This window comes from Epinephelus fuscoguttatus, linkage group LG12 (genome assembly GCF_011397635.1).
Source record: "Epinephelus fuscoguttatus linkage group LG12, E.fuscoguttatus.final_Chr_v1".
Lineage (NCBI taxonomy): Eukaryota > Metazoa > Chordata > Actinopteri > Perciformes > Serranidae > Epinephelus > Epinephelus fuscoguttatus.
The window spans coordinates 2265323-2280698 of NC_064763.1; positions in this window are offsets into that span (position 1 = coordinate 2265323).

Sequence of the window (15376 nt, forward strand, 5' to 3'; positions counted from 1 at the left end):
ATAACTGATAAGAAATGATCAGTATCGCTATCGGTATCGATGAAATTGAAAGAAAAAGTATCAGTATCGTATCGAATCTGAAGTGTGGTATCGCCCATCCCTAGTGTGCTACTTAAAATTTGACTAGGTATTGTTATAATTTATCAAAGTTCAAGCCCAAAGGGGGCTGGACCCTACTAAGTTTGTGCTGACTTGTTAGGGCTCCACTCCTGAAGGGGCTGAACCCTGTTTAGTTTGTGCTGGAGTATGAGGGGTTAAAGCCTGAAGGGTTGAAACCCTGTTGTTCATGCTTTGCAGACTTCTTTTTGTTTTTCTAAAGAAATGTTTTCCACAAATTTCCCAGAGGCAGTACACTGCATGCACATATAATTTTCACCAATGATTGGATGCTGTGTGCAAATGCTGTTCCAGAAATATGACAGCAATTGGCCAGATGGAGGCGATATAATTATAACCCCAAAATTCAATTTTTGAAAAGGCCATGCATCTCAAGTACAACTTGAAATTTGACTCACAAGTCCAGCTCTATGTGCTCTACAAAACAGCCTCAAGAACCATTAAGGTCCAACTTGGAAAATTTATCCCATTTTGAATTTTTTGAAAAACAATTAAAAAAAATCTTCTAAACCGCAAGCATAATTTGTACCAAATTTTTCAATGGATCATTGTTGGACTAACTGTTTTAAAGTTATCAAAGTCTCATTGATATCTCATTGCATTTTGAAGATGTTATCCAATGAGCTTTGGAGGAGACATTGCTCAGCACATAAATAGACCTTACTCTTTAACAGCCAAGCCAGTCATCACATAACTTGCAAAAAAATGTTTTAAGATAAAGGTACCAGCAACATACCCTGAGAGATTCATTTAAATTGACCATTAAGGAGTGTTGGGATTCACACGGACCACAGATGATTTGCCATTTGTTAAAATCTAAACTGAACATGTGAGGGCTTTTCTTCTCTGCATGCTCTTTGTTCTTCAAACAAAGAGAGCTATTTGACACCCATCTCCAGGATGTCCCACCTCCCACCTCACACCTCAGTTACCCCTTTTCCACCAAAGCAGTTCCAGTGCTGGTTCTCAGTTGGTTCAACTTGCAAACCAACTGAGAACCAATTTGCTTTTCCACGGCTCGAGGTGGTTAGGGTACCACGTCATTGTGTCACTGTATACGTCAGTTACATCATTGCTTTCCCACTGGCACCAAGCTCGAAGGAACAACAACAACGATGGCGGACCACGTACTTGTGCAGCTGTTACTCCTGGCTCTATGAGGCTTCATCTGCATCCAAACATGGGAGATACATCGTATTTGAGCTGCTCGACAGTATTTGTATTGGCGGCAGTTACGTTCCAGAAGACAGGTAATAACCTAACACGGTTTGTATCTTACTAACACTGAATGTGAGATTCTTATGTTAGCCTTTGTTGTAAGCTAACGTTAGCTGGCAGAGCACAGCTAATTCACAACGCAAATGTGTACGTGTACTTATTTAGACAACTGCGGGCTAGTTTATTGTAGTTTCAGCTGGACAAAAGAGGATGCATAGCTCTGTGAAATGAACTCTATTATTTGAAATGCATGTAAACAAACTATATGAAAATACAAGTGATTTATGTTTAACCTCATTTTCTTAACCCATATGCCTCACTAAGAACATTCTTGGTTTGTCACTCAATTTTGTTGATAATTTTGTCTGTGTTCATATATATATATGGCATCAATAGAACATAATAAACTCAACAGAATGATATATTACACTTCAAATGTGCTGTACATTTCCTCATACATTAAATGTACAGCGCATTCACATGCTATGAATGCAGATCTGCAAGACCCTGTTTGTATCTGCACATACACACATTTCAATCAATCAATCAATCAATTAATTTTATTTATAAAGCCCAATATCACAAATCACAATTTGCCTCACAGGGCTTTACAGCATATGACATCCCACTGTCCTTTGGACCCTCACAGCGGATAAGGAAAAACTCCCCCAAAAAAACCCTTTAACGGAGAAAAATGTACAGACACTCATGCGCATATCCATTTATTTTTCAATACAAGCAAAACTTTATTAAACGAGGCATAAGGGTTAAATAGCATGATGGATATTCATTTTAGTATTGATCACTCTCCACTCAGCATGCTTATTTACCTATACATTTTTGTCTTACCCCATTCAGAGCTGGCTCATGAAGCCCTTTGCGGACACTGGCAGATTGACCCCTGAACAGCACACCTACAACTACAGATTAAGCAGTACACGGTCAGTTGTGGAAATGGCTTTTGGGAGATTGACAGGACGGTGGAGGTGCCTCCTAAAAAGAAATGACTGCAAACTTGACCTGAGCAAGAAAATGGCACTGACCTGCTGTGTCCTTCATAGCATTTGTGAGGAACATAGTGACAATTTCACTGAGGAGCACCAGGACAGACAGGCCAACATTCAGCCTCCTCTTCAGGCATCACCAGAGCATGGCAACCAAGAAGGGGCTGACATTAGAGCTGCTTTAATGGCATACTTTAACAGAGGGAATAACTGAACCTGCCATTCAAATGTTTGTTTTATTTAGTTCTGGTTGTGTATGCTGCACATGTTTTGGCTGCTACTCTCCATTGTTTCTGCTGTTTTGTTGCTGTTTACCTGACTACTTTTATCTGTGTTTGCTGGACTACTTCATGTCACCACTGTTGTTTCATCCTTCAGTTCAATAAATTCATAGAAATGATTATGGCTGTCATGTTCTCATTTCTTTATAAACACAGTGACTGAAGACATCTATGAAAAGCATCTTCATAAATGGGTAACCTGTTGAGTTCTTGACTTGTAGTTACTAGCTTTACTTGAACTTATTTCACAGTTAAATTGTACATCATTAAGTGAAAACACAGAAGCAGACATGTCTCTTTAGAAAAAAAATGATTTAAATACAAAAAACAAGCTAATGATAAAAGTGACAAGTGTGCATTGAATGTGCAAAACTAAAACTTCCCATGAAACAGAACTGCTCATTTCTGGGCTTGGGCCTCCATCACGGATACCATGCGCCCCATCAGTCCAAGAAACACACTGGTGTCAATCATTCAGGTCTTTGTTGTGCTGCAAGAACCTCTCGTCTGCCCTCTCCAGGTATTCCAGCAGCTCTGTGTTGCTGTCTCTCTTCCTCTTCCCTGTGTACAAGAACAGAAGAATCAGTTTAAAAGTTTTTTTTAAGTCATAAGTGGCTAAACACAGGTTCAGCAGTACAATGTAACAAACATGTCAGCTCAACAATCAGCACTAGTCTTACAACACAGTAAACAGACCTCACACCATATGGAAATGAGGATGTGGGTATAAAAATAACAGTGACACTTCTGCATAGTATTGCTGATTGGAGTATGTAGCAGCCCTGGTTCAATGGCAACAGTCATGGGTGGTAGGGGGTTGTGTATGAATGATTGTTCATTTATCACAGCACATATTAATATTATAATCAAATCATACTTTTAGGTATGTCTCCATGTTTGCATAGAGTCTGGTGAGACAAACTACTGGATAAACACCACAACAGCGCTTACCTGGTTTGGTCTGGTGGCTTTGACCTGAGCTGCTGGATGGTGTTGGCGAGCTGCAGTGGAGTGGTGACGTTAGCTCCAAGTTAGCATCATCTTGTTTGATGGCAGATAACTGTATAGACCACATGAAAAACAGCGCTTTAAACAGTGACTTGTCCACTACACATTATACAATGTTTAGCCAAGTGAAAGTGGGGCTGGTAGGTGAGCCCATGGCTAAGTAACTTGCCAACGTTAGCTAATGTTACCAAGGCTAACCTGTTGATCAGTTAACATCAACCCAAGCAGACATCACAAACAATAGCTGTGTCCCAATTTAGGGCTGCATCCTCCAAGGGACACAGGCACTAAATTGGGACACAGCCGTTATCTGAAGAAACTGGTAAAACTATACAACTGTAAGCAACACGAAAATGTTCGTAAAGAAACTTACCAGGTTCCGTTTGTGGCAGAGTTACACTTTTGTCCACCATCACCTCCAGCATTGCAGTAGCTGAGTGGCTCAATAACCCCACCCCCTTCCCCGTGACATATGTGGTTCGTTCTTCTAGTCCAGCAAAGAAGTGTTGCCACTCTGGAACTGGTTTTTCTGGCCCAGAGCCAGTTCTTTTGTCGGTCGAAACAGGAAAACCGGTTCCAAATTAAGAACTGGCCCCAGACCAGCACTGGAACTGCTTTGGTGGAAAAGGGGTTAGTGAGATACAAGTCTCAAAACTTGATTGGAGAGGACTTTTAAGTGACATGCCCCACTGTGATGTCACTAAGCAAACTTCAGGAAAGTTGTGCTCTCTCAGACAAGTCCTTCTCTTGCTCCTGAGTTGCCGAGCAGCTCAGACCTCTTTGTCCAGAGCTGTGGACCAGCCCAGAGGTGCCCAGACAGGCCTCCTCTTTCTCCCGGGCTGCCAACAAGCTCAGACCCTTGCTCCTTGCCCCGAACCAGAAAATGGGTTCTCACAGACTCTCTTTTTCCTGGACCACGACCTGCATGCCCACAGCGGGGTCGAAACTTGGAAACCAGATGAATTAGTATGCAAACACAAGGTTTGCAACTAACTTTCCAGCAACAAGGAGAACCAAACTGAGTTAGCACCTCAGCGTCTAAAGGTGCTGACACACCAAACCAACATCAAAGAACTAGCTGTGAGGAAAGCCAACTGTTGTGTCGTCTGCGTCGCCTCACGTCGCCTCATGTCGTAGTGGTAGCATGTACGTTCTGCGGCTGTGTGTGAGAGGAAATAATGCAAAAAGGAAAAAGTCCGAGGAATGCATGAGATAAACAAAGTAGCGGAGTGAGAGAGTGGTACATCCTGTCAGCTGAGGGGTTTCCTATCTGTGCAGCCGATGAAGTGGCAAAAATCGGTGCCTGGAATTGGGCCTGAAGGCTCCCGACCTTGTCCTCAACCTTGCTTCTCAGTTGTCCTCTGATCTCGATCTGGTACCTTGGATTCAGCCAAGTAGTACTCAAAGAAACACTGGAGACAGGCAGAGTCCGATGCAATCGAGTTTAATGTGTTCACAAGCTTCAACACATACAACTCATCGAGTCAAGCCCCGGAGCTGGACTGAAAAACCGCTTCTCAGCACGTCTGCTTTTATGCTGGTGGAGACTGGGTAGAGTCTCCACCTCTTTCTGCTAATCCATCCCACTTTAATCCAAATCTATTGGTGGCAACCTTTTTCTTTTTGTCCAATCACGAGCAGGCCTGTTTTTAATGGTATATCACTTTCGTTTTGAGCCTGGAATTTCCCAAATCTCCCACCCTTAGCTCTGGATTCGCTTTCACTTTATTTTTAAAAAAACGTGAATTTTAGGGACTTTCTTTATGCAGCCCCTTGTGCTCTCATGTGCTCACATGCAGTATAAACCTTTAATGTGCATCAAGTAATACAAACATTTGAAGGTGTGTATGTGTTATCATTATACAGAACATGATAGGTTATATGTGTGTTCTTTTAGTGTGGATACAATATCAGCTCAGAACTCTGTATCGTGAACACTTTGACATGTGTAACAGTGCTTTAACACATATAGATGCATTTCAATCAGTTTTATAAGATCTTATATATAAAACTTAGTTATATGATGGATATGTAGCTTTGTTTCTTAATCAACTTAATCAACAACAACAATATATCACTTTTACTTGATTAGGGATTAACTTTTTACACTACACCTGGGGCTCGATGCTCCGGTTGTATCCAAACAGAGAGCCGGGGCTAGCTGGGAGGCCAGTGGAAGCTAACTGGCTGTGCTTCCCTCCAGTCATGCGGCTATTCAGGTTAATAAAATGGAAGAAGCAGCAGATCTGTCGGGCAGCTGAGTAAAGTGGAGCCTGCGGAGGAAGCACCAGTTAGCCCTGGTTTCACTACAGGCAGATTCACCCGCTACAGGGGCGAGGAAATAAAACCTGATCCAACAAGCTCCGCCATCAATTCAGCATGCTTAATTGGCTGAAAAGCCGCCATCGCCAAAGTGCAGACAGTGCAGGACACACCGCAAAAACCAGGGCAACAGACACTCATCGACGGCCCGACTTTGACCGACAGCCAACTGTCGGCTTGGTGTGTCAGGGCCTTAACTCTGCAAGGACCCCGAGCGACCAGCTTCCTTTGATCTGCACCTTTGGAACAAGGTCACAACAAAGACTGCTTCTTTAACCACAGCTCTTTCCAGCCTTCTTCTGCCGACTAACTAAAGCAGCACACCACAAAGCAACTCTTTCTTCCATCCATTCAAGGATCGGTAATATAACAACTGGGCATATTTTTATCACAGCTTTACAGGCTAAACAAGACTGTTTAACTTGCTGAATGTGATTGAATGCTGTTTACTGAGTTGTTGTGATTGTTTGCAGTTAGGTTATTGGTTAGTTGGCTTAGCCAAAGCTTAGTGTTTAGTTTGCAAATGCTGTTCACAGAAACATCTTGCATGCAACTAAACATCCTCTGCATTGATCCAGACCATTTGCAACACATATCACATTCACAAAGACTCATTTACAAATAGGCTTTCAACAGAGCTACACCCGAAGAGGCAACTTTTCCCTTGTCTTTGTCCTGACCAAACAGTCAAACAAGACCTCCCCCGATCTGAAGCCAGCTTTGATTCGGCCTTATAGAACTACAGAACTACAACCATCTTGTAGTTCTCTGTTGTCAGCCATTTTGTTTTGTAGGCCAAACGGTCCTTTGATTACCACACCGGCCTCTCTCTCTTTCTCTCTCTCTCGGAGGTCGCCCTCGCCGTAGGAGAGGTGGCCGGGCATGCCTCGATGAAATCGGCGGCCCGGATGAACAGTGCGGTGGTCCTGTTCCTGGAGAAGGTGGAGCACCTGGTGGAGACGGGGATCAGTGTTGGTGGTTTGTTTGAGTTGGTGCTGCCACTCACTCAACCGGCAACAAAGATCACTCTGTCAAACGTCCCCCCGTTCATAAGTGATGAGTTCCTCAGCAGGGAGTTATCCAGACACGTTAAGATTGTTTCTCCAATTAAATAAAGTCCTGTCTGATGTAAATCTCCGTTACTCAAACATGTTGTTTCCCACCAGAGACAACTTTTCATGATATTGAATAACTGTACCGAGGAGTTCAATGTCCGCTTTCATGTGAGAGTTGATGACTTTGATTATTTGTTATTCGCTACTTCTCCATTCATGAAGTGTTTTGGTTGTGGTGAGGAGGGGCACGTGGTCAAAGCCTGTCCGAGCCAAGCTGGCTCGGTGTAAACTGTAGAGCCACTGCAGTGTGTGGTGAACAGGTTGGGTGAGACAGGTAAGTCAGGTGAGGTGGCTGGAGCTCAGGAAGGTGAGGTGAGTGGGAAAGATGACACAGATGGAAACAAAGGTCAGGAGGCAGGTGAAGCTGGTGTTGGGCAGGTAGGTGAAGCTAGTGTTGGACAGGTAGGTGAAGCTAGTGTTGAGCAGGCAGGTGAGGTAAGTGAAGCAGGTAAGACAGGTGAAGCTGGTGTTCAGCAAGAAGATGGGGCTGGTGTTGAGCAGGCAAGTGAGGTAAGTGAAGCAGGTAAGACAGGTGAAGCTGGTGTTCAGCAAGAAGATGGGGCTGGTGTTGAGCAGGCAAGTGAGGTAAGTGAAGCAGGTAAGACAGGTGAAGCTGGTGTTCAGCAAGAAGATGGGGCTGGTGTTGAGCAGGCAGGTGAGGTAAGTGAAGCAGGTAAGACAGGTGAAGCATGTGGTGGGCAGGCAGGTGAAGCTGTGGAGATGATGGAGCAGGAGGCTGCGTGGATATCAGTCCCACAGAAGCGTCACGGTAGGAAGAAGAATGTGGACATAGGAGCAAAAAGCAGCAGGCTGACAGGTAGACAGTCAGGCAGGAGAGCTTAGCTGTTAGATAGCAGTGATAGTGAGGGTTCATATAGATGTTTTGTTTTTACAAGAGACACACGGTGACAGTAATAATGAGACTGACTGGCAAAGAGGGGAGGTCATTTTAAGTCATAGCACTGCAGTCAGTGCTGGGGTGGGTGTCCTGTTCTCAAAAGCTTTTACTCCGACGTCAGTAAGAACAGAGCATGTCATTCAGGGGAAGTGTCTTTTAGTTGAGGCTGTTTTTGATCAGTTTACTGTTGTTTTTATTAATGTTTATGCTTCAAACAACAGTGCAGAGAGGAAGCTCTTTTTAGAAAAAATCAGTAACGTACAAGTACAGAAGTACAAAATTATAGGTCATCTGATTTCTTATTTTTAGGCGGGGATTGAGAATGATCTTTTAGATCGAAATCATGCAGAGCCTCATCCAGTCTCTCAGCAGGCTCTGAAGCAGCTGGTCTACTCCCATGGCCTGGTGGATGTGTGGAGTGCATACATACATAGGATGCACACAAGCTGCAGACAGTACACATGGTTCCACATAAGAGACAACACAATGTCTTTAGCTCACCTCGACTGCTTTTATTGTTTCAAACACAATTTTAGTGTTTTTAAAATGTGTAGGATTTTACCAGTGGGTTTTACAGATCATTCTTTGGTTTTATGTAGTGTTTTTATTAGGAATATTTTACCTAAAAGCACCTACTGGCATTTTGATTCGGTTTTAGCTGTTGACCAAAGTTTTGGTGAGGCTCTTAGTTATTTATGGACTGATTTTAGACAGAGGAAAAATGAATTTTCCTGTCTAAGACAGTGGTGGGACCATGGGAAAATTCAGATAAAACTGTTGTGTCAGCAGCACACACTCAATGTCACACGTCATATCACCGGATCTATCAGAGATCTGGAGACTGAGATAGTGGAACTAGAACAACTTAGTCAGTCCACAGGAAATCGAGGATATATTGAAATCCTCAAGACTAAAAAGACGGCTTTAACCAACCTGCTGGACAGTAAAGTACAAAGTGCGCTGGTCCGGTCCAGAATTCAGACCATAGCTGAGATGGATACTCCCTCTGGCTTCTTTTTTGGCTCGGAGAGAAAACATGGACAGAAGAGGATGATACACTCTCTCCTAAAAGACACAGGGCGAGAGCTGACAGAACCGACAGATCAGGGGTAGGGCTGTGGAGTTTTACTCCTCACTGTTCCAAAGCGAGTAGGAGGAGAATGGAGAACTTTTCGAGGAGTTCTGTGATGGACTGCCTCAGGTCTCTGAAGAGATCAACTTCCAGCTAGAGCGCCCCCTGTCTGTACCTCCAGAGCATGCAGGGCCGGAAGGCCCCAGGCATCAACAGCCTCAGTGTTGAGTTTTATAAATCTTACTGGAGTACCTTGTCACAAGATATGCTGGATGTGTTTAATGACAACCTTGGCTCTGATTCCTTGTCTCTGTCCTGCCGGAGGGCAGTAATTGCCCTCCTGCCAAAAAAAGGCAACTTGCAGGACAAAAAAAACTGGCGCCCTCCAAACCCTTGGCCACCTGGCTGAGAGAAGCTATGGAGCAAGTTATCCATCAGGACCAGACGTACTGTGTACCCAGCAGGTCTATGGTAGACAATGTCTACCTCATTCTGGATGTTTTGGAGGTCTCCAGTGCATTGGGTGTGAATACTGGCTTGATTATATTAAATCAAGAAAAGGCTTTTGACCACGTTGAACATCGTTTCCTCTGGAAGACCATGGAGAGGTTTGGGTTCAGCGCTGGTCTTATTGCCAAGATCCAATGGTGGCTTGTGTGCTCCTTTTAGAATGCATAGAGGTGTCCGGCAGGGTTGTGCATTGTCTGGGACGTTCTATGCACTCTCCCTGGAACCCCTCCTCCATAAAATACGCTCGAGTGTTAAAAGTCTGTTTTTATCTGGTTTTACTGGCAATGTGGTTTTATCTGCCTATGCTGATGATGTTGTTGTTTTTATAAAGGATAAGCATGATGTCAATACATTAGCTAGTATTACTGATAAGGTGTGTCGGCTGCGAAGGTGAACTGGGGAAAGAGTGAAGCCCTTGCTGTCGGTGAGTGGCGTGAGGGCCTCCCGGTTCTCCCTCAAAGCCTGACCTGGAAAAAGGATGGCCTAAAATATTTTGGTATCTATCAAGGAAATGAAAGTCTGGTAAAAAAGAACTGGGATAATATTATTGAAAAGGTCAAGGGCAAACTGTTGAAGTGGAAATGGATTCACTCCGACATATCTTACAGAGGAAGAGTGTCGGTTTTAAACAATCTTGTAGCCGCTCTGCTGTGGCACCGATTGGCCTGTTTGGATCCACCATCAGGTTTGTTAGCCCAGATCCAGGCAAAGATGGTTAATTTCTTCTGGGATCGGTTACATTGGGTGCCACAGTCAGTTTTTATCTAGAGAGGAGAGGGGCCAGGGCCTCGTCCACCTGGCCGGTAGAACAGCCACCTTCAGTATATGGTTTATTCAGAGGTATCTCACAGGGCCTTCTGATTTAGTGTGGAGGGATGTGGCCAGCTGCGTACTCAGGCGTGTGAACAACTTGGGACTGGATGCTGCTCTGTTTTTAACTGACCTTAAAATTTTATGTTTAAGTGGGCTGCCTCAATTTTATCAGGGTGTTTTTAAATCCTGTGCACTTTTTAATTGGAAACATGTTCAGGAGTCTGACTCTCTGCACAGTTGCTGAAGGAGCCTTTAGTCTGTGGTGGCAGACTGGATGTCTGCAGCAGCGCCATGCCTGGGCTGATGGGGGCGCTGTGCAGTTCAAAGATTGTGACGGTGGAGCAGTTGGTGAAGATAGCGGGGCCAGCACTCACTGATGCCCAGGCAGTGATCTCGGTGCTGGGGGTGCGGTCAGTCAGGCTGATCCAGAGGAGTCTGGAGCTCTGGAGACAGAGGCTTTCTGTGAATGAGAGGAGCCTTCTCTTGCAGTACGGCAGAGGAGAGGTGGAGCCTGACCTCACAGACGCTTTCCCCGACCTCCGTCTGCATCCTGGGTCTGTGGAGCTCAGCGGTCCTCTCCTGAAAGTCTGCAACAAGGAGAAGCTGAGCCTGCACAACACAGACAGACAGACAGACCTATGAACTGTGTGAAGGTGATAAACAAAAAGGGCCTGTACGATAGAGCGCCCACTGTGTGGAAGGACAGACTGGGGGGACAGAGTCCACAGTGGAGGACTCTCTACAAACCCCCTATAGAAAAACAGACTGGTGATTTACAGTGGAGGATTTTACATGGTGCTATCGCCATCCATGCTTTTGTGTCTGTTTTGAATCATAGTGTTTTAAATGAGTGCCCTTTCTGTAGTCTGTCTGAGAGTGTTTTTACTGAGTGCAAGAGTTTTTAAGTGTTTTAACTGCTGTTTTTAATGCTTTTGGTGTTGTGTTCTCTGCCCTGTTTTATTGGTGGAGTCAAGTACAGCAAAAGAACAAAATCATTTCAATTCAATTTTAAACTTCTTGGTAGGTGAAGCTAAACTGACGATATATCTGACTCGCAGAGACAGACTGCAGGCTGAGCCTGTGTGTGATGTTGTGGCCTTGTGGAAGCAGAACGTGAGGGTCAGATTGAGGCCTACAAGGCCACAAAGAATGTAGAAGCTTTTAACCATCAGTGGGGATATGAGGAGGTTTTATGTGCAATATATCATCAAGGAGATCTGAAGTTTGCAGCATGTCTATGTTAGATGATACCTGTCTGCCATTCCTAGTGTGTTTGTGCTGAAACTGTAAATTAAGTAGTTTTTTAAAAGTCAATTAAGTCTCTCTCTCTCTCTCTCTCTCTGTCTCTCTCTCGCACACACACACACACACACGCACACGCACACACATACACACACACCAAGCTTGTATATAGTGCTTTGCTTACTTTATGAATAAATATAATTTTTTGGAATCATGCCTGCTGTCTGTTTAATGTTGCACAAGAGTGAATAAACAGTCAACCTCTGCCATGTGAAGAACTCTGAAATCCTTCAGGCTTTACTGTTAAATTTGGTAACTGTTATTAATTTAATTATTAACCAAAATTCCAAATTGATAATTTAGTGACGTTTTGAGACTGATATCTTAAACTGGCTATCAGTATTTTCCCTTTTCGTGAATGGTGCCCCATGAGGTGATTTAATGTAAATTATGTGATATTATTTAACATAATCACAAATCTTACTATATAATGATGAAAACTCTGTCTGTGTGTCTTTGGGTGTGTCTGTGTGTGTCTTTTCCGTGTTTTTCTCCTCACTGACTTGGTCAATCCATGTGAAATTTGGCACAGTGGTAGAGGGTAATGTGAGAATGCGAATGAAGCAATATTACATCAATTGGCCAAAGGGGGGCGCTATAGCAACCGATTGAAATTGCAAACTTTGAATGGGCATATCGATGCAACCAGCTACAGGTGGTTAGCAACTCTGTCTACCTTTTCCTTTAAGATCCAGTACCGCCCCGGGAAGCAGAACAAAGATGCTGATGCTGTTATCACGTCGTCCCCATGGCAATCTGCGTGACGACCCATCATCTCAGAAGAGTGGGACAGGATATGTCAGTTCACACAATACCATCTGTCAGATCCAGATAACATTGAAGCTGTGGATCAGGGGGTCGTTCATGCCATCTGTGAGAGACAGCTTGTCTATTGTGCCAATGATAGAATGGTCAGTGATGGAAGTATCTCCCTCGTCAAAAGCCATTTCTGGAGATGCTGTACCTGACAGCTTTGAGCAGGAAGATGAGCTCAGAGGACTACCCATTATCCCTCACCTGTCAGAGGTGGATTTCAGCAATAAGCAGAGAGCTGACCAGTGCATTAAACATCTCATCTCCCAGATTGAGCGTGGAGAGAAACCACCGCTGACTTTGAGAACAGAGCTTCCAGACCTACCCCTGTTGTTGAGAGAACTGAACAAGCTTGAACTGCGAAACAGCATCCTCTATAGAACACGCCAAGAAAAGGGAAATACACAGTACCAGCTGGTCTTACCTGAAGAACTTCATGGCATGGTCTTGACAAGCCTGCATGACAACATGGGTCATATGGGAAAAGAAAGCACGCTGGATCTGGTCAGAGCCAGATTCTATTGACCGAGAATGGCCTCAGACATTGAGAAGAAAGTCAAAACGTGTAACAGGTGTGTGCGCAGGAAGACATTACCTGAGAGGGCCGCACCTTTAGTGAATATAATGACAACACAACCACTCGAACTGGTCTGTATGGACTTCCTGTCCATCGAACCAGACAGAAGCAACACAAAGGACATCCTCATGATCACAGATCAATTCACAAAATATGCAGTGGCTATCCCAACATCAAACCAAAAGACTCGAACAGTTGCGAAGTGCTTGTGGGACAATTTCATCATCCGTTATGGTATCCCAGAGAAACTGCACAGCGACCAAGGTCCCGATTTTGAGTCATGGCTAATCAAAGAACTGTGTGAAGTTGTGGGCATACAGAAAAATAAAACAACACCATACCACCCCAGGGGCAACCTGGGATGTTTAAACCGCACTGTTAGACATGCTCGACACTCTGGAAAACCAAGATAAGTCACACTGGAAGTACTTCGTGAAGCCTTTGGTCCACACGTACAACTGTACCAAAAATGAAGTGACCGGGTTCACACCATACAAGCTAATGTTTGGACGCCAGCCACGGTTGCCGGTCGACCTCGCATTTGGCTTACCAGTGAAAGAGCAACAACATAAATCACACTCCCAATACGTACAGAACCTCAAATCCCACCTCGAGGAGAACTATAAAATAGCTACACGGAGTGCTGCCGAAAGGTAGCCGAAAAGAACAAAACACGGTTCGACAAGCATGTGACCCCGTCTGCTCTGGACATTCGAGATCGAGTGTTCGTCAGGAATGTACGCATTCATGGAAAACACAGACTTGCTGACAAATGGGAGCCCACTGTCCATGTGGTAGTGAAAAAAGCTGGAGACCTCCCCGTCTACACAGTTAAATCAGAGAACGAGAGGGCCCCTGGCGCACGTTGCATCGAGATCTGTTGCTCCCATGTGGGTTTCTCCTTGTAACAACAGAAGAGCATTCACAACCAAAATCAGCCAAAAGGCATAGGACACGTCAGAACACTTGCAAAGACACTGGAGAAGTTGATCGATCCTCAGATGATGATTCCTGTCACCTGGTCCCAAGAGAAACCAATAACCCGCGGCACTGCCACACGAGGTGTACCAAGGAACCATAGTCCAAGCCTTGCTAAAGACAATGTGACTACAAACCTCAACGAGTTGGCTGATGATGTTCCAGTTGGTGCGGATAGCCTAGCTGATGTTACTCCAGCTAGCCAAAGGACACAGAACCAATGTAATGATGACCAGACTGCAGATGATGGTGAAACCTCATGTGAAGATAACTCATCTGCTGCTGCAGACTTACCTGAAAATGTATCCAACAAACCTGTGGAAAAGACAAACTTACCTGGAAATGTATCCAATGAACCTGTGGAAGAGACGAACTTACCTGAAAGTGTATCAGACGAACCTGGAGAAAAGACAACCCTGCTGGATGATGACAGTTCTGTGGAAAAGAGGGAGTTAACTAATGAAGACCCTGTGAAAGACTTGTTGGATGAGGACTATCCTGAACAGCTCTCAGTTCTCTCAGACATGTTGGAGAGTGATGACCAGATAGACACTTTAAGGCATTTTAATTGGCTAACGGGTGGCCGGATGCTCGTTGGCTCTCGTGGAGCTAGTTAGCTTAGCTAGCAGCCTTACCTCCGGGATGTCAGCATCCTCTGTCACTTCGGCTCTTAAATTATAACTTTTAACCCAGTTTTATGCCACTTATAATGGACTACTTTTAAGATTTTATTTGTTTTAATGTCTGTACGTTGGCTGGATGGCTGATCTCGTGTTTTCGATCGGTGGATTTTAAGCTTTTGGAACACTTGTGTGCCTGGTGCCAACACAGCCACACCCCAAACTACTTTAGCGCTTCGCTAACTTTTAGCAATAAACTAGTTTTTCTCCATTCTACAACTGGATCAACCACAACGATACTGCTCGCCTGGGAGGGAAAGACCCTATGAACACTTCGGCCACCCCAGAACCCATTTTTACACTCTCTGTGCTGTTTTCTGGACACCGGACTGACTGCAGCTACCTGACAAAATTCCCTCGTTTTCTCCGGACACCCATTCATCTCAACGGGCCCAGTGTTTAGGCCCGCGCCGGCTACCCCATCTGCCCCCCATGGTTCCACTCACCTCCACATAACTGTGACAGCTGTCTCCACAAATACCAGAAGATCGCGGAGCTGGAACAGCGCATTTCCAGCTTGGTGCCGGCTCCACGGCTACAGTGGATCCCGACTTGGCCCCAGCTGAGCTGTCAGTCTCGGTTACTCAGCTCCAAACTGATGATACAGCCGCCGCAACTATATCCAGGCTGACCTCATCAGTTCCAGCTCCACATCCCCCTTCGAGGGG